Source organism: Phyllobates terribilis, unplaced genomic scaffold (genome assembly GCF_046119375.1).
Source record: "Phyllobates terribilis strain yellow unplaced genomic scaffold, ASM4611937v1 Scaffold_3__8_contigs__length_932513732, whole genome shotgun sequence".
NCBI classification, from domain to species: Eukaryota; Metazoa; Chordata; class Amphibia; order Anura; family Dendrobatidae; genus Phyllobates; species Phyllobates terribilis.
The window spans coordinates 179,610,290-179,635,073 of record NW_027362763.1 but is presented as its reverse complement, the minus strand read 5'-3'; the positions used below and the strand labels follow the sequence as shown (position 1 = coordinate 179,635,073).

Genomic DNA, 24,784 nt, shown 5'->3' with positions numbered 1-24,784 from the left:
CTGTGGAAATAAACATCACATTGTTTTACAAAATATTCCAGTGCCTGTGTGAATGCTACCTAATGCCTACCTGGGAGTGTGAATCCCTACAACTCAAACATGGCATTGGCTATTGATCAGGTAGGGTGATAAAAAAAATCATAATATCATGGATAAAAATGTGTTTGTCACTATCAGCAGCAACACCACTGGCACTGCTGGCAGCAACCGTGCAGCCAGTAGTAGTACTAAACATAGATCCCATTTGGCCTCCTTTTTCTCTGGCATGAATATTATTGGGGAGGAAGCTGAGGATGTAATGGAGTATATGTCCCATCACTTATCTCCATCACAGCAGGATGATGAAGCCTCTGTCAGAGACACCATCAGCTGGAGTCAGAGTTCTGCTTAGTCCAACTCCTTCACCATAACACTTAATGCTGTAAATAGCAAAATTTCCAATCTGTCAATCACACCTGTTTCTGTTCTGCCTTATATTCCTCTAACGCACAGCATCCTAAGGAGTAAAGAAAATGCTACATCAGAAAAACCTCTTCCTGATTTTTTGGAAGAGATGAACAGTCAGCCTTTGTTCTCGGAAGACATGGTGGAGAGGAGATGGATAAAATCATTTTATTGTCATGCTCTGTTAGTTCTGTGAGTCATGGTGGTAGGGACACCATGAGGATGAAGATGATGATAATGATGATGATGATTCTGTGATGGAAAAAAACTTGGGAACTAGACTGGTATGACAAGGAGGTGAGGTCATCAGAAGAAGTTACTGGCATTGGCGGTAGACAACGCAGGCAAAATGTGTCAAAAAGATCCTCTGGGGCCAAGTCAGTTTTGTTCTGTGATCATCTCTGGAGCAGGTGATGCTGTAATGTCTGAAAGCCCATCTTTTTATTATGCTTTTTTGCTTGGAGATCTCAAAGCAGGCTTAGAGATTATGATATATAAGGGTATACAAAGGAACAATTGTGCTTGCAGATGGTAACCCAATATGAATCAATAAAACCATCAATTGTATTAAATTCAGTATTAAAATCCTCAAAAATACACTCTTCAAAAAATATTACACAGAAATCAATTCAATTGTCACTATAACAGACACCCAGCTTTATATACATATGCTCTTTAAAGGAGAAATGGTGGAAAAAAGGGCAACAGAGTAGGCACAAATATTTCCTTGAATTAATGTTCAACAATAAGATATTAATTATCTTGAGTTTCCGGCAGACCTAATCTTTCAAGTTGAGGATAACATCATCTTACTTATTACTGTATAAGAACTTATGTCAGGCTTTGTGCTGAATGATGAGATGTTGATATGTGACATGATGCTAAGTTCATATTCTCTGTTATGTGACTTTTGATTGTCTTTATGGAAGCTCTGCCACATTGAGCCAAGTGCAGGTCTTGTCACCCTGGGAAGAAGGGTCTTGTGATTGTTTTCCCATCAACATCTTTCCTACCTTGTTTGCATACAATGCAGTTCCTCTCAGGATTCTTACACCGTGTCACAATAGAAATCTGATCAATAAGGTTAGAATCTCACTTTTAGAGGGCACCACAACAACTGCTTTTCCTGACTCCATAGTATAGTGTTTATATACTTGTTCTCAAGAGTTTGAAAGGGCACATTTCTCTCATCTGAATTGATTGACAAACTAACAAAAGGACATTTTTTTTATGTTCGGAAGGTTAAACTGAAAATAAATAATATATATCTATTTACTATGTCTTGTGAATCACCACAGTCTATTATCTAACAGGTCTGTATCTTTTATTTATCAGCAACTTCATTATTTATAAAATGATTAAATGGTCATAAAATCAGTCAGGAGAGAAAAATGGATTGCTTACAAAAGGGTTAACATACATATCAGCATTATTGATGGTAAGTGAAAGATGGTTATGCTGATCTAAGTCTTATTAGAACTTTTAGAAATTCTTTAGTAGGAAACATATGACTTTGGCAACATCAGCACCTTGGATAGTTCCATTGCTGTTAAACAGTGTAGCAGAAATAAGGGCAAAAAAAGTCAAGAAAGACCACTCACATCAAAATATATAACTCTGCTATTGAGTCAAGATGAGCAGATTAGACCAAATTCAAATTCAACAGTTTGCATGGATTTTCCCAGGAAATTTGATTTGCAGAGAAGTTATTCTCCACAAGTCGAATGTCATTTAATATGCTCAGTGGTGTTTCCAGACACTGGAGCATAAAAAATGTAAAATGTAAAAAAAAAAAGATTCACCTTACTGCTCACCTCTTTGGCCTCTCTGCTCTTTACCATTACCTTTCCGGTCCTCGTTGTATCTTCTAATTGCCACCACAAGCGCTGAATCACTAGGCCTCTTCATAGTAGTCTGGGAATTCTGGCTTTGATGAGGTCTGTGGTGGTTTTACGCAAGTGTACACGACATAATACTGTCATGACTTCACAGCGTGTGCAATGACCTTGCACACTCAAGCAAACAACAATCCTGGACCTCATCGGAGTCTACAGTGTCGACCTACCATGAGGGGCCTGGTGATTCATCACTTGCGTCAGTAATCAGACAATGTGACAAGGGGACCGAAAGGGTGATGATGAGAAGCAGCAGGATCAAGGTGAGTGGCAAGGTGAGTATAGGTATTTTTTTAAACCTTTTCATTGCTTTTTACTGTTCAGCAAAATGGCAGATGCCAACCACCATTTTGCTGAATCAGTGCGGAAGACAATTACATAAAATTTGCATTTTGCCGATTCAAATTTTGATAACATTTGAAAATAATTTAATTAATTTTAACTCACTTATATTGCTCCATTAATTGAACAACACTTTACAGACATCATCATCACTGTCCCCCAAGGGGCTCAAAATCTAAATTCCCTATCAGTATATCTTTGCAATGTGGGAAGAAGCGGAGAACCCAGGAGAACCGGAGAAACCCACACAAAAACGGGGAGAACATACAAACTCCTTGCAGATAGTTTTCTTGGTCAGATTTAAACCCCAGAACTGCAAGGCTGCAGTGCTGACCACTGAGCCACCGTGCTTCCCAGAATTTAATTCCACTCAAATATATTAGCTTAACTCTTCCATTAAGAAATTATTTTTCACTTCAGAAAACATCTCAAGTATTAGTGTGTTTGAAGGTATAAAAAAATTGTATCCACATGTCCAGATCAGAATCAGTAAAGTTTTTTAAGTAAGACTAGTGATTTTGTTAGTCAGATCCTTGTGTTTTGACATTCATCGAGGTTTTACTCGACAATTGAATTCATTCTCGTGTAGAGTCCTTTAATGTGAGCTCAGCAGGTACCATTTCTATCTCACTAAACCTCTGCTTATAGCATGAACACTTTACCTATGGCACGTATCCTCTTTTGTCTTCAAATGTTCTCTTGTCATTCATGACCTTAGCTGGCAGGTTATTTGACCCATATTTCAGTAACTCACAGATTTCATCCATTTATGATATTAGTTGTGTTTGTGTGCGGTATATCAATACACTGTATCAGTTTTCTCATTGAGTGCACTGAACTTGTCTGGATTTTAGATTCCAGTCAATCTGCTGTGTAATTGTGTTAGTGTTAATGTTCTTTTCCAATGTCTTTCCTTTCTGATTTCATAGAAGCACAATTACAATTATATTTGACTGTTAAATTACTGAAAACATCTGCTCAAAAACAATACAATCACCTAGAAACTCCTCATAAGTATAATTACCCGAAGCTATATGCATGTATGGTGTATAACCACTGCATATGAGCTGGTAAACGTAATGGTTTAATGTATCAGCAATAAAGCAATAGAGATACACATACCTTACTGTATGCACTGAATAGTGTCTATTTGAATATATTATCAAGTAAGCAGTCATAATTTAAAGTAATCATAAATGATGTGTGTGTGCTGGGGGGGATTCGTAAGCCGGCAGCTGCACAGAGTGACTGCAGACTTATCATTTTGGACCAGAAAACCCATTTAAAATGCAATGCTGGGGAATATCTAAGCAAAATGTAAAAAGAAGAGAATAAGGAAGTAGTGTAGTCTTGTGTTACCATGTAAAATATATTAAACTTATGGGGTGACCTATGCAAACACACTAACATATCGATGGATCTCTGTAATTTTTAAAACATGAATAATAATAATAATAATGCACCATAAAAGCAATTAAAAGGAACCCTGTCATGTGCCCGATGCCCACTCTGAAAGCCTCGCAGCAGGAGGAAATGAACTTTATTCCTCCCGGCAGCTTCCAACTTTCAGTCATAGAGGTGGGACGGCTAAGCTTCAGTCATCGCTTAGTACATAGTGAGAGGTGACTGTAACCAATCCCCAGCACTGATTAACACCCCACTCTAATGCTGAGCCAGCTGTCAGCCAGTGCCAAGCTGCCACTCACCATGGACTAAGTGGTGACCGAAGCCGCGCCGTCGAGGTTGCCAGGAGGAACAAAATAAATTTCCTCCTGGCATCTGGGCTCTCAGTATGGGCACCAGACAGCTTCAGAACATTATTAACCTGCAGGTTAATAGCAGCTCTTACATGACAGGTTCCCTTTAAACAGAAAATATAACTGTATTCAAATGTATGGTATACAATCGTATTTATTATTTAGTGGTGCAATGGAGAGTAACATAAAGCTGCTGTATAATGAGAGATAAGAAAATCACAGAAAAAGAAGAAAAAATTTAAATAATCACAGAAAAAATGTGGTCCCAATACTAATGCACTGCAGAATGCAACAGACCCTCCATCATAAATTGCAGAGGCAGCACAGGTGCAAAATGCTGATCAACAAACACTCATATGCCTACAATCCATGGGGAAGGGACAATTGTTTAGTATTACAAATGATTGTAAAGGGTGCCAGGCATACAGATACTGCACATGTGGTGCATCTGTGGAACTAACTCCCATTACAAGGCTTATTTATATGAATTTGTAATACCAAGCAATTGTCCTCTATATGAATGGAAGGCTTGTGAGTGGTTGTTCATCAGTATTTTGCACCTGTGCTGATTTAGTCATTTGTCATGGGGTCTGCTGCATCCTGACTTGCATCAGTGACCAAGTATTGGTAAGAATGGGAGATAACAATGACAATGTTCTGAATTCTGTCCTGCAGACCCTATTATAATAAATGCAGTGAGCTTGTTTTAACAGGAAAAAAGCAGAGCAGGAATCTCTCTTTATTGAATCTTCAAAGTTCCCTAACCTTCTGTCTGAATGCATTTAACCAGGGAATAATGGATCATCAAGGTACCAAAGGGAAAAAGCTACATTAAAATAATTATATACAAGTATAGTACACAAGAGATTGGTAATGATGTTCCACATGCCACCATATATGTTTTCAACATACAGTAGCAATACTAGCCCGGGTTATAGTAGAGTCACTCACATGCTGACTATCGAGGCTTTGCCTACAGCACGGTTGTGCTTTTCCTCTAAGTGCAGCCAACACTTTGCCTAATTCTTTTGCCTGCACCTTTCCTCGTCTTGCAATCAGTTCTGATGAAGGAATAATAATGGGCTGAAATGTTGATTCATGCAGTGGATTGCTTTGTGAAATGCAATAAATGTTGTGTTCTTCTTGCATCACTTTTGGAGTGCCAAGTTCTAATTATTTTTACATTCAGAGTGGAATCCTACTTGAGCAATCACTTTGAAAAGAAATGCTGTGCAGCCCTCATGGATCTCCAGGTCAGGTTGCCATACAGCTAATGAACCATTATTTACCAGAGAAACATGTTGGGACACTATTTTCAGGGATTTTGGATGACTCCATAAGGATAGGATCTTTAACACTATAGGAATTGCAGGGCCAGAAAGGGGAACTAAGATGCCGACTGTGCACACTTTAGCCTCAGTAGTTGATACCTTTTTAATGGCTAACTGAAATTATGTCCTGTTGCGTATCAATATGTGACTTTTCAGATTTTGTGACATACTATGCCTGATGAAGACACCTGAGTAGTCTGGAAAGCTGCTATTTGTTACCATCTTCTCAGTTACCCATTAAAGGGAATGTGTTAACAGTATTTTGTTTGTAATTTGAAGACAGCGTGGTGTATGGGGTTAATACACAGATTTCAGCAATAACTCTCTTATCAAGTACCATGGTTTTGTTTACTTGCAATGATTGTTTTAGCACCAGGAGCTTATCAATGCTGTGACAACATCTCCACAGCTCACTGTCTATAGCTATATACATATAGAGCCTGGTGTGGGTGGGATTAGCTTTCTCAGCTCTGCTGCATTGCTAAATCTAAAAGCACTAATTGCGTCAGAAAGGTGGCACCCAGTAATCTAAATGATACATCATGATACATATTGCTTATGGATTGATACTTAAATTGTGCGTAAGGTATTGACACAGGCCCATGAGTTTATGTAAGCCTTGGGCTTAAAGTATGAGCACTGTCCCTTAAACACTTACTAGCCCAGGGATCTTCTTGCATTGTCTATTTACCTTTTATGCCCTCCTGTGGTCCTTTCATGTATCTCTCACCTCATACCCACTGATCTGTTTTATGTTTTGTATTGATCATGTTTTTTAATGTTTCTAAATAAAATATACACCTTTTAATCTATTTGTCAGCATTGGAGTTGCAATTTTCGGGGTTTACCATTTCTTCTATAGGTTCATATATAATTATGTGGTAATATTCCCCTCCCTTTCCCATGTATGGAATAATATGTGATTTATTCACCAGTTGCGTAGGTATTATGTACATAATAATCATACTGTGTATTTTCACAGCTATCCAACCTGAACGCATGGATTATAAGGCACGTGAGAAAACGTGGCTTACCAAATTAGATGAGGTATTTGGTGAGGAATCATGTGTGGTTTTTAAATCCGGAGAGACTGAGGCTTTGATCATTAAGCTGAAACAACTATATAATAAAAAAAACTTGGATATGGTGGAATAAAGTGTTCTTAAAGAGATATATTGCTAAGGGATTGATCCCTAGGGGCCTCCGAGTGCAGGTTTCCCCCTCATTCACAATTGAAGATGAGGGGTTCAAAAAAGAATGGGAGAATTTATCATCTAATTGCTCTAGGGGCTTCATGAAATTACTAATTAAATCCAATATGGCTACCCTGGAGACGATAGAAAGTGAAATCAACTCTATCCAGGAAACTCTCATAGATAAACTTGATTCTGAAGCACTATCCAAAGTAAATAAAGACCTGGAGGGGGACTTTATGAGATGGGAAAAGGAGATTGTGAACTCCAAATCCAAAAAATACCAAAGGGATCTTTTGGATTACACTGAGAACCATGTTTATAGATGGAGGAGAAAACAAAGACTGAATAGTGTGACGCCTAGACCTCGGACACATTCCTTTTCATCTCTATCGTCAATTGATGAGGATACCTCTATGAGTGGCCAGTCCAGTAATACCTATAAAGAGTGAATTGGTCTGGGCAAGCAGGGATCATATAAGGGCAAAGGCCAGAATAAACATAAACTGACTCCACCCCAATCTAAAGAAAAGAAGCCCAAACAGAGTAACAACTTAGAGGTAATTAACCTTTCTGAGCACATATCAACTGATGCACAACGGGAAGTACTCAGTTTGGGCCTCACCTTTGTTCCTGACAACAACTTTGATTCTTTTCTAGCAATAAAAGACTTACAACTCTTTCTAAGAAAAGTAATCTTACGAAAACTTCATACTCGCTCGGTGAGTGATCAGGACCTGAATACCCTGCAAGAACAGGAAGCGTTAGCTGCATTGGAGGAATTAGCACAAGAAAGTACCCCTGCTGCTACAGGTACCCTCCCGTCCTCGGTGCTGCCTAGATCAACCACATTCCCTCCCTTCTCCTTCTGCCCCCAGATAGAAATATTCAATAAGCTTTTCATTGAGGATTTTAAAGGGATCCCAAATTGGAGGAGAAACGATAATTTGACGGGGGTCCAGCGTAAAGCCCTCAAGGAATTGAGGGGTATGATGGATGTGGTTATAAAACCCGCGGATAAGGGTGGGAATTTGGTGGTCTGGCCAGCTCGGAGATACGAGAGGGAGGTCTTTAGGCAGCTGAGAGACCGGGAGGCATATATCTCTCTCACCCAGAACCCCTTAAACACTTTTTCGCAAACTCTTCTTGACATTCTGGAACGCGCATTTGCACAGGGGATTATCCCCCAAAAAATATTTGACGGGTTGGTGGTACAGTGTCCGGTGGTCCCTACATTCTATTTACTACCCAAAATACACAAGAACGCCCTTGAGCCCCCCGGACGTCCGATTGTCTCTGGCATGGGGGGGCTATGTGACCCTGTATGCAAATTCATTGAGCACTATCTACATCCTGTGGTGGAAACTCTGCCCTCCTATGTCAGGGACGCTATAGATGTCCTTAGAAAAATCGATGGTCTATACCTGGATTCAGACATGACTCTGGTTACTGCGGACGTGGAGTCTCTGTACGCCAGCATTGACCATTCTGATGGCTTGGAGGCAGTAGAATTCTTCCTCAGTACAAGTAACTTGGATTTGGCACTGTGGCACCTTGTTTCGGAACTCCTACAATTCATCTTAACCCACAACTTCTTCACATTCAAAGACCGCTTCTTTTTACAGAGATGGGGCACTGCGATGGGGGCGGCGTGCACGCCGTCGTATGCCAACCTCTTTCTAGGATACTGGGAGAGGGAGGTTGTCATCGATGGCGTGGGCGCCGCCTCCCAGGCGCAGTGCTGGTATAGATATATAGACGATTTATTCATCATTTGGCAGGGTCCAGAGCCTGGGCTCCATGACTTCATCTGTGAACTCAATAAGAACAAAAGAAATATTAAACTCACCTATAAACATTCGAGGAAAGAAATTGACTTCTTGGATGTAAAAATTAGAGTGCAAAAAGATGGTGCGCTCCAGACGGATGTGTATCGGAAAGAAACATCAGTAAATTCCCTTCTCCATGCGACATCGGCACATACTGTACATACAATCCGCGCAGTACCAACAGGTCAATTTCTTAGAGCAAAACGTATTTTCTCTTCAGATGAGAACTTTGAGGCTCAGGCTCGGGACCTGTCGGACCGATTTTTTGAACGTGGATACAGTAGGAGAGCCGTAAATCAAGGATACCAACATGCTAAAAAAACACCTCGTGACCTGTTATTAGTTAATAAAAGTAGAGGTTCTAAAAAAGACCCCCCTCTGAGATTCATCTCAACTTTCAAAAATAAATGGCCGAAAATGCGACACATATTACAAAAACACTGTCCGATTCTCACCACAGAATCCACTTTGAGGAGAATCCTTTCTGACCATCCACTGCTCACTGCAAGAAAGAATCGAAACCTGAAAGACATCTTGGTAAGGAGCCATTATGTGGCTAGCCCTCCGAATCCGTTCGGTGCGGGTGTACAAGGATGGGGCTGCTTCCCATGCGGATCCTGTCTGGCATGCAGAAATATTACTAGGGCCACCAATTTTTCGTCTACTGATGGGGGTAGGGACTACCAGATTACTCACTATACTTCCTGTAACACGAGCTATGTAATTTATCGTGCCACTTGCACTTGCAACCTCCATTATGTGGGACTCACATCTCGAGAGCTCCGCATAAAGATAAGGAGCATATTAAGGACATCAAAGCCGCGAATACGGCTGAGGATGTCTCTACATTAAAAACCATCCCTAAACATTTTAGGTTACATCATAAGTGCAATACAGATGAAATAAAATTCATTGGAATTGACAGAATACTATGTGGTATTAGGGGAGGTGACAGAAAGAAACTCCTTGCTCAACGGGAATGTCGTTGGATTTTTTCTCTGGACGCCATGTTCCCCTCAGGGTTAAATGAAAAACTATCTTTTTCACCTTCCCTGTAACTACTTCGGTCTCTACCTGTCTCTCCAATTGATTTCAATTTTGTATGTTTGTCCAATTTAATTTTACTTTTTTCACATTTTATAGTTGGATATAAGATTATCATTGATGTCCCCATCTCTATACCTAACTTATTGATGGACGTGATTTCCAGTTCCACAAGTGATTATGGGATCCTGTGAAAAATGGAGCATGAATAGAGATGAACATTGGTCTAGATTTGTGAACACTGAAGAAGCGTATAATTATCTTGGTTCAGGTCATACAGTCCGTTGCATAGTACTTCAAAGTAACACTCTCTAATGTGAATTACCTGCTCCTCTGCGGACTGTGACTGCTCTGTGTGTTTTTTTGTATTTTTGTGTTTTTTTGCTTGCTCATGCTCCACTGTGGCTCCCCTGGTCCAAATGTTCTCCATGTTCTTTTCAGTAAAAAAGGTTTAAGATTAGTGAGCGGTGAATCTTGCCCTCTATTTTGCCCAAAAGTATAATGGCCACTTGGGTGTACGCACGCACATTGGGTCCCTGCAATACCGCTATCATCCAAGGCATCCACACGATGCGACACGGGAAATGACATCACAGGAAATTCTTTCCTGACCCGCGCCGTCATCGCGATAGCCGGAAGTGATCAGTGGACGCCGGGACTCCGCTACGCGTGCGCCGTTACTGATGGCTGTCACGCTCACTCTACACATTGATGGGGGTATAAATACGAATATGATCCCATACATGCCACATCTCCCCCCGAGGAAGCCCATCACGCAAAACGCGCGTCCGGGCGTGGCCATAGGCGGATATATATGGGTATGCTGAACTCATGTTTTATAACGAGCGCACTTATATATATATATATATTGCTTATGGATTGATACTTAAATTGTGCGTAAGGTATTGGCACAGGCCCATGAGTTTATGTAAGCCTTGGGCTTAAAATTTGAGCACTGTCCCTTAAACACTTACTAGCCCAGGGATCTTCTTGCATTGTCTATTTACCTTTTATGCCCTCCTGTGGTCCTTTCATGTATCTCTCACCTCATACCCACTGATACGTTTTATGTTTTGTATTGATCATGTTTTTTAATGTTTCTAAATAAAATATACACCTTTTAATCTATTTGTCAGCATTGGAGTTGCAATTTTCAGGGTTTACCATTTCTTCTATAGGTTCATATATAATTATGTGGTAATATTCCCCTCCCTTTCCCATGTATGGGATAATATGTGATTTATTCACCCGTTGCGTAGGTATTATGTACATCATTGGATTCAGGGTCTCTTTGCCTACATAAGGCTGCTCTCAGATGAGGTATCAAAAACCTGCTGACAGATTCCCTTTAAAAAGTATCTACCAATGAGGACTCTCAAATTTTAATATTTTGCCTCCATTCTAAATTTGCATTTCTCAAGATTTCGCTGCTCACCCCCTTTTTTGTTTACACTAATCTCTTGAGGCAGATTCTCAGAGAGATCTATGTCTGGCCCATAGATCTTAATAACTCATTTACATGAGAAAATGTCGCTTTCTCTTGAATAAAACATTGGATCGCAGATATCAAGGTATCATTTTATTCAGCCTCCTGTGATCTACGTCCCCGCATAGACGGCTTAGGATTCTTGTTCCTACTGACAGATACCTTTTAAGTGAATGCATTTTCTATTTCAATAACCATCTTGGGGTGGGTTATCTTCTTGTACTTAATATAGCACTAGCGTCAGCTAGTCTCATATACCGCTCTCTGTGTTGTTAATGTACCATAGTGACAAACACCAAAATGTCCAATAATGTTAAGTAGTTTTTGAGAACTTATTAAAAACTGTGCATCTACCACCTAATACATGATATGGTATATTCCCTGTCCTCTTCTGACCACTAGATGCTGATTGACTGTTTTTTTCTCTATGCATATATTGCCTATCATTGGAAGCTTTGTTGCAGCACTGGCCTCATGCAGTACATGGAAGTTCTGGAAAATGGCTTCACATTAACTTCTGAGTGACAGATCATTGACATCAGCATGCTGGTAATTACTCTATGCTGCCTCCCAGACAAGACAGAATAAGAATCCTGATAGGTTTCCCCTCAATAAGGACAGCATAAAAAAACTGAGAGGTTTCCTTTAAAACTAGGCTCTTCCAACCAGGATCCAGTTGAGGTTTCCATGAATTTGTATTATATGAAGAGCACATCATGCAATCTTATTCATGTATGAAAATGAAGGAAGCATGGATACAACAGTAAATCTCATTATATGCCAGTGGAGTCTACTGGATGCATCTCTTTCCACTGTAGGATGGATCTGGTTCAGCATCATGGTTCTGTCATCAATGAAAGTCGTGACATCAATGTGAATACAGCCTAAAGCAGGCATGCAGGTTGAGTTGACAAATCAGTTTTACTAAGATATAATTCAAAAGTAAAACTGAAAAAGAGTTACAGTATGTCATCTTTTCACTTTGACTCAATTTCTTTTCACTGTCTGTTCTTTTAGTATGTACATCCTTATTTCTTACTTAAGCATACTTGTTTATTCTTTCATCGTAGATCATTTAAAAAATTGCAACTTTTTTCATGTTTCCCTTTCACTTGTAAAGTATCCTCATGTCTTAAATGAATAAAAATTCAGAAATAAAAATATTAGTGCTGTTATTTTTACTATGGTTATTATTATAGTGACTTTTTTGTAAACTTCTGAATCACATAATACAATGTTGTATAATACTCTGTTTGCACTATACATCTTGTTGCACCTGCCATGTGTGACACATTGATTCCTGAAACTCCTTTAAGCTTTCATATCTCTCGGTGGTTGAGTTGTACCATACAGAAAGAAGAATAGGGAAGGTCAAACACTGTAACATTGCTTGTGCAACCACTGTCATATTTCATTGTTCCACAATGAATGTTGTGAAGTTGGAAAATAAGATTGAGACCAGAGATGGAGTGTAAATCAAGGATCAGGATTAAAAAACTGGGCACATTTTATAATGTTTTTATTAGATTTACCAAGATGCATGTCTGTGTAATTGTGCTTATGCATAATGTTTTCAGATTTGAATAAAACAAAAAAAACTTAAAAGTACTTTGCATTACAAAGTTTGAACAGTTGAAAAATGACATGTCAATTAAGGACAACTGAGGGTTGAGAAAGGATAAAAGGAATGAATATTATCCAGTGTACCCTATAAAGCATATTTTTTTCCCTGTTGATCTACTGAATCAACATTCAGTTAATTTCTTCTCAAAAACATTTAAGCCTTATTTTAAACCATTGACAGTTCCTGCTGTGACCATTTCCTGAGGTTGTTTGTTCCACAGATTCATAGTTCACATGGTAAAGAAGCCTTGTCTCCTCTGGAGATTGAACCTTTATTCTCTAGATGGAGGGAATGCGCTCTTATCTTTTGAGGTGGTTTTACATAAAACTTTTGACCATATTTTTGGATTGGCCTTTTGTGTACTTATAGAAGTGAATCATATCCCCTCCCACAGACTTAGGAATAAATAAATGTAATTATTTTCATTTTTCCTCATATGTAAAACCCTTCATGCCTCTCATCAATTTCTGTGGCTCTTCTTGGTACTTTTTTTTAACTCCAGTGCATTCTTTCCATGAACTAGTGCCCAAAACTAAACTGCGTATTCCAAATGAGGTCGAAATGACACTTTGTAAAGTGTTAGTATTACATCCCTGTCCTAGGAGTCCATGCTTTTTTTTAGTACATGACAATTTTCTGCTGTCCTTAGAAGCCACTGAATGACATTGCATGGTGTTATTTGTGTTATTTCGTCTGTGATCTACAGATCCTTTTCTATAAGTGACTCTCCTAGTTTTACTTCCCTAGAACATTCCGTGTCTGCAGGTTATTAGTGTCTAGATGCATAACATTACATTTATCCACACTGAACCTCATCTGTCACATGAATGGCCAAACACTCAATTTGTGCAATTCAGCCTATAACGTATGAACATCATCCATAGATTGAGATATATTGCATAATTTGGTGTTATCGGCAAAAATAAAAACTACATTATTAATTAAATTTTCTATTTAATTATAAAATTAGCTGAGTAATAGCAGACCCTTTTGGGGGTATACCAATTATAAGCAAAGAGCTTTCAGAGTAGCATTGATTCACAACTCTCTAGGTGTAGTCATTGAGCCAGTTTTTGACAACTTCTGCCATTAGTGCAACTGTGCTGGCTATTATAATATTATTATTTTCTTCTTCACATACTCTTATAATCAATTGTAAGCCACTCAAACATTTTTTCTCACAATGTATGTTCAGCTGAAATTACCCAGTAAAGACCTAAACCCTTTTTGTAAATATAAACCAAATTAGCTATTCTCGGCTTGGTACCAGTCACAAGAGAAACTCTAAAAATGATGTACAAGGACATAGCAACAGCTATAGTAAGCTTAGTTCCTTAAGAACTCTTGGGTGCTTTGATCACATTGATTTTATTTAGCTTAACTAGGACCATATCTACATTTAGCCAACTGACAAAACCTAAGATAAAAACAAGCTGTTTAAATACCCTGCACTAGATAAATCAACAGCAATAGTGCATGAAAATAACATAGGGTACATGGTTAACATAATTTTTATAAAAAAAAGCTATCCCACCACGTCACAGTGACCATATTTGGGACGGTTCTAACTTCTAGAATTAAAAAACAGTATTAAAACCATACCAAATGTCAAATGACGTTAATGTGAATAAGGGCCGAGTAGGACCAAGACCCCGACTGAGTAAATTAAATGCCAACTGAATATGTTAAATGACATACAGTGATGAGCAAAATGGTAACAATGTTTTGAACTTTTGACTTTCAGTCTCCACATCTTACCATCCACTACTGATTCTTATGTGAGACTACTATCATTTTATAGACAATCATCATGGCTATCTCATACATAAATTTGACTTACAACTATTTAGCATGTGATTAGTTATGCAGATTCTTGCCATGTCACTGCATTGTTACTGTTTTGCTCCTGGTGGTAGATAAATCTTTTTCTTCCGGTATACTACAAATTACACCCTGTTCCCACATTCCATAATAGCTTAGTGTGTTATTAGGTTGATTCCCAAGGGAAATGTCACTGGTTAAAATCAAGGAGCAGCAATGAAAAAGATTTTTTTCCCAAGAAAAGAGAAACAGCATCATCCAGCTCATCGATAACGGTCTCACAGCCAAGAAAATTACCAAACTGCATCATTTAAGTGCCATGATAGTTGGAAGAATACAAAATGAAGTCCATCCATCCGTTCAAAAGCCAAGATGTGAACGTCAAGGCAAAATATCGGAGTCAACAAGTTGGCTCATCACAAGGTCTATCAGTTCTGGTATGCTTCCTAATAGTGAGATTGCTGACATCCATGCAAGCACCGGGCAATGCACAATACGCAAGTCTGGAATGGTGGCCGGAAAAAAAAGTTAAAGAAGCCTTGAAATCAATATTGTCTTAAGAAGTGTTGGCTCAAGTTTGCAAAAAAGTACAAAAAAGGTAAATAATTGGATATGGGTGATTTGAAGTGATGAGACGATAGTCAATAGACTAAGCTATGATGAGTGAAAATGGATCTGGAAGAAACAAGGGAAAAAGAGGCTATCGGATCAAGAAATTGAAGGAGCTGTCAAGTTCAGTGAAGGAAACCTGATGATATAGGGTTGTTTCATAGCCAATGGCGTTAGATACTTGACCAGGATCGATGGTGGTCTCAATGCTGAGCTATATGTGAGTATCCTACAAAATGAGTTACTTCCTACATTCGAGTACTATGGGTAATAAAAGGGCGACATAGTGTTCCAGCAGGACAACGACAAGAAGCATACGTCGAGATTGGCAAAGAAATGATTCAATGACTATGAAGTAGAGGTGCTGGATTGGCCCCCACAGTCCCTAGACCTCAACCCATTGAACACTTGTGGGTAGAGTTGAAGAAAAAGCTGTATACATACCCAAGTGAGTTGATCAGTATGCACCAACTTTGGAAATGTATAATGACCTAGGATCATATTTCAGTCGAGACATGATTGAATAAGATAGAGAGTATGCCCAAAAGGATCCAGGCAGTGTTGAAAGCCAAAGGTGGATTTACAAAATACTAACGAAATAATTAAAATTAAAATTTAGATTTTTAGGAGCAAAACAGTAACATTGCAGTGACATGACAGGAATCTGCATAACTAATCATATGCTAAATATTTGCAAGTCAAATTTATGTATGAGATAGCCAAGATGATTGTCTATAAAATGACAGTAGTCTCACATTTGAAGCAGTAGTGTATGGTGAGATAAGGAGACTGAAAGTCAGAATTTCAAAACATTTTACCCTTTTGCTCATCACTATATTAAAATCACTGGTATAGACGCCATCAGCTGTTCTCTATTCTTTGGTTTATATGCAGAGCCAAGGAACCCACTTAGTAATTCTGAGTTTTCTTGACCCTAAGAGACAAACTCCCCATTACCACTATTTAAGGGACTCACCTGAGTGGATCTAATTTTCTTGGTATTTATACTGTATATTTAAATAATTTTGGGGGTATTTGCCTTGCTTACCTTTACTACAGTTCAGTTTTCTAAAGATTCTAGTCAGCTTTTCATGAGTTGTAAAGGTTAGAGATGACCCCAGTGTCCAGCATAAATGAGTACACCCCAAAAGATTTCTCAGAAAACCTTTAGTTTCAATTCACAATAATTTTCTCTGGGATACTATACTACAAAATACTATCACAAATATGAGCCATTGATTGCAAACAAGATTTGACATTTTGCACACCCAAAAAAAAGTAATTTTCCTAAGAAATTCAATCAAGACCAAGATGCAAAAATAAGTACCGTATTTTTCGGACTATAAGACGCACAGGACCATAAGACGCATCTAGGTTTTAGAGGAGGAAATAAAAAAAAAATTTAAGCAACAAATGTGTTCATGATGCACTTTTAAGGGGGAGGGAGTCTTCTGCTGACACTAGTATAGGGGTAATGTCCCCCAATTCTGACAATATCCCCCATCCTGGTATATATGCCCCCCTTCCTTTTATACGTGGTCCCCATCCCCATCTTGGTATGCCTGGCATCTGTTAAAATAATGGGTCAGCTTCAAATCATTGCCTTTAAGAAGACTTGTTTTTCAGTTAGATAATCCTTATTTAGCAATACTTTTGTTTGTTCTGTTTTCTTGTAGTGTTCTCATGACCTTTATAAGAATTGGCTCATTGGTTTATAATTATCATACTTGTCCTATGTCTGTACACAAAATAAAGTCCCAATATATCACCACCAGGAAACTCCCTAAGTTCACCATGACCTGAACTGTATTCAGTACTATCAGTGAGAAAGGATGTTGGGAGTATCATACATCACGAATATCCTGCAGATGTATTGACAAGCACCTGTTATTTAATTATTCTGCGCCAAAGATAACATATTACTTACATCATCTCATACGCATGTATCAAAGCACAACCCACGTTGATTGGGGTATATAATTATATTACATCTTAAAATAAACAGAATCATTCTCTTGAGACAGTCTGTAGTGAGTGTCTTATTTGAAGCGTCATTCCTATAGGAAATCTATATAGGTAATCTCTTTTGTCTACCTGAGAAGAAGTGAGATCCCCTCCCGTCTTTAACAGCTGGAGGCCCTTCAGCGAGATCTATTTTTTTTCCTTTTAATTTCATCTGAGACTGAACAACTGCTTTACCCCTATCCCGAACAGAAACAAACCCCGGCCGGGTAAGTGAGTGGCCTTAACACTCTGAGCAAATTTCTCTCCGGGAAAGGTGGGGTCGATCTAGGTCAGTCTCCGGGGATCTTGAACGGGAAACCCTCAGGTAGCAATTTTATTATTATTATTATTAATTTTTTTAATATATATTATTACTAACAATTTCACATAACTGGAAAATTACTAATTCAAATACTATATCATATATCTGTATTTTTGCATGCATTAACTATTTCATATAATATATACATAGTACTTCTACATCCCCAATCATTGCTGCTTCCAACTTAACTAACGTTCATACTAAGTGTAACTGTGTTAAGTTCATGCTTATTATAGCAAAAATGTACGAGATATAAGTGATTAGATGACGTGTGCTGAATGCGTGTGTAGTACTCTGCTTAGCAAATACAACAATGGAGCTGTCACGCATTTTAGGAAGCTGCGAGATTAGTGTGGAATCTGAAGGTTAGGGGGCTACGGGAGGAAGATAATACATTCCTTACGTTAGTATATGTGAATATTAACAGTCATTGTTTTGTTGAACCTTATACCATTTATGAATATTGTGATATTGATTCAGCTAGAGCAATAAATAGAATCCAGGATTCACAGGATATAAAGTTATTTTGCCCAGTTGCCCTAGAAAATTTTAATAGGAATTGGAGTACGAGAAGTGCTGTGGTGGAGAATGAGGAGGTGTTAATGACTGAAGTGGTGATTAAGAGAAATGAATAATTGATAGGCTGCAAAAGTATACATGACTTGTGAAAAGTGTTTGTGCTCGGTTACAGTAGTGAGAAAGCGAAAGCCTCATGGTAGGGATACTGCTTCGTTTCTGGAAAGGATACATTTGTACCCTGTAAGTGCACACCAGTATAGGAGAAGTAACGTTACATACCGAGTTTTCCCTGCCATATTGTTCCACATCCACACACTATAGGTAAAGAGTGGCAGTATATTATAGAAAACAGATGGTATATGCCTGTGTGACAGGATATTATTACTCATAATAATTATCTTGCCAATATTGGCACGGACTCAGGAATAGACGTAGGATATTCTTCAAGTGAGGACTCTGACCCAGATGTATGAAGAATATATAGCGATTGCTTTTGGAACGGTTTTTGTTTATAATAGTCTACATTTATTTGTTTAGACAAACTTGTCTCAGCATCAGAGCAGAGCAAAGAGTTGCAGTTCAGCTTAAGTCCCTCGAATCAGGGGTAACTGGCTAACGTACTTGACCAGTTGACCCAGCTGATTGAATCAGGGGTAACCAGCTAACGTATCTGACTGGTTGACCCAGCTGATTATATAGCAGGATACTGAAGATAGGGATCGCAACCCTTGACAAATCCTGTTATGGGTGCTCGAATCTCCAGATCAAGGAACAAGGATCCGAGGTGCACCATGTGTGATCTGGTGAGAATGGAGCATGGCAGGGCAGCTGTAAAAGATGCAACAAAGATATTGAAAAAGAGCTGGTATGCCAGCCAAGGGATGCCTAGATGCTGAGAGATGGAAACGGTTTAGTCAGGAACATTCACAATGGATTGATAAGCATGATTACGGAGCACAGGTTGCAGCCTGGTTGAGAACTAGTGAGAGACATCATCCCCTTTTAATTCCCGATGATGATGAAACTGATCAGGTAGTGATCAGAAGCAGATCTCATGTCATACAACCCCCGACACCTAGTCGGGAACAAGGTCCAATCCAGGCTGCGCCCTCCGCTCAGTCAGAGAATAGATTAGAGCCAAGTGATAGGTCAGAGTCAAGTGTAAGTGTTGAGAAAGAAAAATCACTGTCCGAGGTTTCTACCTCCCCAACAACCATACATAGTGCCAGCACTATCAATTTTCTCCCCCGCATAGTACTGCATCTACTACAGATAGTGACAGATCCCTTCACCTGCATATGACACCATCCCCACCATGACTCCACGAGAAAAAATAATTTTAAAACTAAAAGTAGGCAAGGACGGGACTTGGGGGGGTTGAGGATAAAGAGAGAGAAAGGGAAAATCTAGCTATCAGCTCAGTTGCCAGTGAGGAGGACGGTGGAGAGGAGAACGCAGGCACACACATGCAGCCCACAGACCCTCCCCGCACTCAGCAGCTAAGAGGAACAATAGCACTACGCTCTAAAACATGGATCTGCCCAGGATGTCAGGATAGTAATACAATATTTCAGTGTGAAAACTGTAATCTCGACAAAAGAAAACCAGAGACGGCTGCATTCCCAGTCATTACACAAACAACCAGGGGTACACAGGGGGATGAAGGACAACAGGTAAAACGGATACCACCACTTGGTATAAACCATGGTCTAGGTCAGAACAATTGTCCATGGCAAATAGTTTTCCAGACATGTATAAGAATCCGATAGGATATTATAAGACGGTGAAAGGGGTAGCTGAGAACTATGATGCCACTTGGAGTGATCTGGTACCGCTCTGTAGTCTCAATGGTGGAGTACCACTTGTGGAAAAGGTTAAACAGGTCCACGTAGGAGACGGAATAGAAGCGCTACCGGGTGACACTAAGACCCTAGAATCGAGGAAACCGTTTATCCTCCGGTTAAATGCAGTCACTAAAATAATGGCAGAAAGCCTTATCTCAGGGATGCCAGAGATATTCCAAGAACCTGAGGAAACGGTTGATAAATTCCATGCTAGGTGCGTAGCTGTGTTTAAAGATCATGATTATAATTTGAATAATCCAAGGGAATTGGGGTTTCTGAGAAATATGTTTATCACTGGTCTCAGAGAAGACCTCAGGGCAGAGGTGTTTAAGCTGCACCCAGAATGCTTATATGCCCCTTGGAGCAGTAAATATCCACATTCAGAGGATTAGAACAGGCCATAAATAAGAGAAAAAGAAAGATAAGGTCACCCCAATTATGGTAAATATACACCCAGATGCCTTTCAGGACACTATTAAGGACACAGTAAAGTCAGTTACCCGAATTACTTTAGGCGGAAAAGTAGACGGGAAAAAAAAAAAAATAATAAATGGACCCAGAGGATTGTAAACAAAGGGTTTCTGTTTTGGGTACGGTGAGAAGGGTCACATCTAAAGGAAACTGAACCTGTAAATGTTAAAGATAGCACATGCTATTGACTTATGTACCCATCTTCTTGTCTCAGATAAATATCCTAGAAATTTAATAGGTGCAGACATTCTTAATGTAGTGAATGCAATGATTAAATTTGGAAAGAAAGGTGTTACCATTGCAGGTCCATTATCTGAAACAACAATATCAACAATGATGTCAATAATTCAACTTGAAAAGGAGGTGGATACAGGTCTCGATGACAACATACAGGAGATGCCTGGTAACGTACCAACCATACTATGGGTACAAGATAAAACGGATGTTGGACTGTTAAAAATAACCCCAGTGACAATTAGGTTGAAGCCTCGTGTTGCACCGGTACGTATGAGACAATATCCCCTGAGCAAGGAGCAAACAGAAGCAATTGCACTACAGGTGAATAAATACCTAGAAAAAGGTATAATCAAGGAATGTATGGTCCATGATTTGAGAGAGATTAATAAATTAATGGTTGTAGACACGCCCATAGTACCAAATCCACATACCCTATTAAATCAAATTCCATCTAATGCAAAATTTTTCAGTGATTGACCTCAGTAATGCTTTCTTCTCAGTGCCAATAGATGATGAGAGCCAGCTGCTGTTTGCCTTCATCCATGGAGGAAAGCAGTATTGCTGGACCCGGTTGCCTCAGGGGGGGGAGCAACTTCTCCCTCCATGTTCTCAGAGGCAATGGCAGGAGTACTTCTCTCTTGGCATCCTGAGAATCAAGACATTCAGCTACTTCAGTATGTGGATGATCTACTGTTGTGTACCCCAAGTAAGGATGTATGTTTAAAAGAGACATTATCTTTACTAATCTTCTTGTACCACGAAGGTTACAAGGTATCCAAGGAAAAACTGTAAATTGCAAAGGAAAGAGTAGTGTTCTTAGGACATTGTATCTCCTTCCCACTCAAACATATCACTCCAGAATGGAAAAAAAAAACAACAACAATCAGTCAGGCTGTAGAACCAACAACTTCCAGCGCATTAAGAACGTTCCTGGGGCTGGTCAGCTACTGTAGAGAGTGGATTCCTTCTGCATCTGCCATGATGCAGCCCCTATTTCACATGCTCTCTGCATGCAATAAGGGTCAGCTTTATTTGCTGACCCTAAAAGAAAAACAGGGGTTTCAAATGCTCAAGGACGCCATTCTCTCAGCACCAGCACTAAAAATCCCCAACTACGGCCTACCATTTTTCCTTTTCTGTCATAAATCAGGGGGGCATGCTAAAAGTGTGCTCACCCAAAAATATGGAGGTAGACATCGTCCTCTAGGATACTACTCTGCTCAGCTCAATGTTGTTGTAAAGGGAGCACCCTCATGCATCAGAGCGGTAGCCGCCTGTGCAATGTTGAAAGAAAAGGTGGCTAATATAGTGCTAGACAATGCACTAGAAATTCAAGATCCCCATTCAGTACAGGAACTTCTGCTCCAGGCCAGGACAAAACACCTGTCCATGAGCAGATTGACCAAGTACGAGGTGGCTATATTGACTCTCCCAAATGTCACTATCAGAAGGTGTACAACTCTTAACCCTGCCACACTAATACCTGAACCAATTGATGATGAAACATTACACCTTGAGCATAACTGCTTTGAGTTAATGGACGCAGAAACTAAACCACTAGCCAATGTACAAGAAACACCAATTTCCGAGGTGGATCTAGAGCTATATGTAGATGGCTCCCGATACTACCTAGATGGGAAGCCCCATACAGGCTATGCCATAGTCAGTCAAAATGAAGTATTAAAGGATGAGGCACTGTCCCCTAGAATGTCTGCCCAGGAAGCTGAGTTAAAAGCACTCGCTGAAGCATGTATAATTGCAGAAAACAGAATTGAGAATGTTTTTACAGACAGTCGCTACGCATTTGGCATTTGCCATGATTATGGTCCCATATGGAAAAGCAGAAAGTTTATTGGTTCTTCTGGTAAACCCATAAAGAATGCAGAAGCAGTAGCACAACTCCACAGAGCGTTGGAGTTCACACCAAAGAGTGCACAAAAGAGGCTGAGGGAAACAGGAGGGCGGATGCAGCTGCAAAAGCTGCAGCCCTGTTGCCCCTCCCAGTAGAAACATTCACTGTGCAAGTGTCTGGGAGTGTGGACCTGGATCTCTTGCAGAGCCTATAGGATCAGGCCTCTGCACCAGAAAAGGAAGAATAGACTAAACGCTCAGCTAAACAGGGAAAGGATGGACTGTGGAGAGCAGATGGCAAATACTGTCTGCCAAGATCCCTGTACTCTATGATGTGCACTCTTTCTCATGGACCAACCCATCAGTCCAAGGATGCAATGGTAAGTCAGGTAAAGATCTATTGGGTAGCACCAGAATTCCACTATGCTGCTGTTAAATTCATACAGGGATGCATAATCTGTGCATGTCACAATGTGGGAAAAACGGTGAAAGTGCCACCAAAGTGCACTGTGAGACCATTATACCCGTTTCAGCGACTTCAGATAGATTTCATTCAGCTCCCGAAGGTAGGCATTTATGAGTATGTGCTTGTCTGTATCGACTTATTCTTATCATGGCCAGAGGCCTGTGATATAGAACAAGCACAGCGGATCAAGGAAGGTGTGCGGAAGGCAAATGCCTTAGAAAATTTACCACTACCCGAGTGGCTCGCTTGCATGAATCCTTTAAACTTATTTAGGGAAGTTTGAGGGTGAATAAGTGGTGTCATACATTTCTTGATCCAGGCTGTGTTTATAATAGTGGTGGTTGCAATAATCATGAAACTTTTTGTGATGATGATAAAGAAAATTCTTGCTTCTAATTGTAAATGTTTTCCAGGTAAATCCCAACATAAAATTGATACAGACACTGAAGTGAAACAAACCCAAGTCCTTACTACAATAATAACCACAGTACAGCGAGAATGCATCTTCTGCAACAAGATTACTGCAGCAGACTTATCGGATTGTATGTTCTGCGCAAAACCATTGGTCTGAAAAGCAAATCCTACCAGCAGAGGATGGAACCTGATAGATGCTGAACTCTCAGCTACTATTTACTCAAAGATACCGAACATATAACTTGTAGTTGTATATACACAGCAGTCTATTATATTAAAGTAGACATATACCTGACAATCCCTCTATACATATAGCAACTATACTCAGAAAATGGTAGGGAAAGTAAGGGACAGTGGGTCTGATAACAAATTAATTTGAACGGATGCGCAGCAGGACTGGCATCCCACTACATACGGAGGGTAAGCCCCGTGATGTCGTGAAGTAGGGTTAATTTGCAGGCCTAGAATTTAGGTAGGGACATGAGGGACAGACAGTATGACAAGATGATAAAAAGAGGGGAATTGTTAAAATAATGGGTCAGCTTCAAATCATTGCCTTTAAGAAGACTTGTTTTTCAGTTAGATAATCCTTATTTAGCAATACTTTTGTTTGTTCTGTTTTCTTGTAGTGTTCTCATGACCTTTATAAGAATTGGCTCATTGGTTTATAATTATCATACTTGTCCTATGTCTGTACACAAAATAAAGTCCCAATATATCACCACCAGGAAACTCCCTAAGTTCACCATGACCTGAACTGTATTCAGTACTATCAGTGAGAAAGGATGTTGGGAGTATCATACATCACGAATATCCTGCAGATGTATTGACAAGCACCTGTTATTTAATTATTCTGCGCCAAAGATAACATATTACTTACATCATCTCATACGCATGTATCAAAGCACAACCCACGTTGATTGGGGTATATAATTATATTACATCTTAAAATAAACAGAATCATTCTCTTGAGACAGTCTGTAGTGAGTGTCTTATTTGAAGCGTCATTCCTATAGGAAATCTATATAGGTAATCTCTTTTGTCTACCTGAGAAGAAGTGAGATCCCCTCCCGTCTTTAACACATCCCTCCATGCTGGTATGCATGGAACCCCTCCATCCTGATATGTATGGCACCCCTCATCCTTATTCTGGTATGCATGGCACCCCTCATACCTATCCTGGTATGCATGGCACCCCTAATCCCTATCCTGGTATGCATGGCACCCCTCATCCCTATCCTGGTATGCATGGCACCCCTCATCCCTATCCTGGTATGCATA

The 24,784-nt window shown here is 39.6% G+C and overlaps 1 long non-coding RNA gene across 1 annotated transcript; it reads left to right on the top strand.

The window, feature by feature from the left end:
• The first annotated feature begins 17,003 nt into the window (after positions 1-17,003).
• Positions 17,004-24,475, top strand: LOC141258974 (uncharacterized). Its single transcript, XR_012318355.1, has 2 exons — positions 17,004-17,451; positions 20,840-24,475. It is a non-coding gene; the product is annotated as an uncharacterized lncRNA (long non-coding RNA).
• The last annotated feature ends 309 nt before the right edge of the window (positions 24,476-24,784 follow it).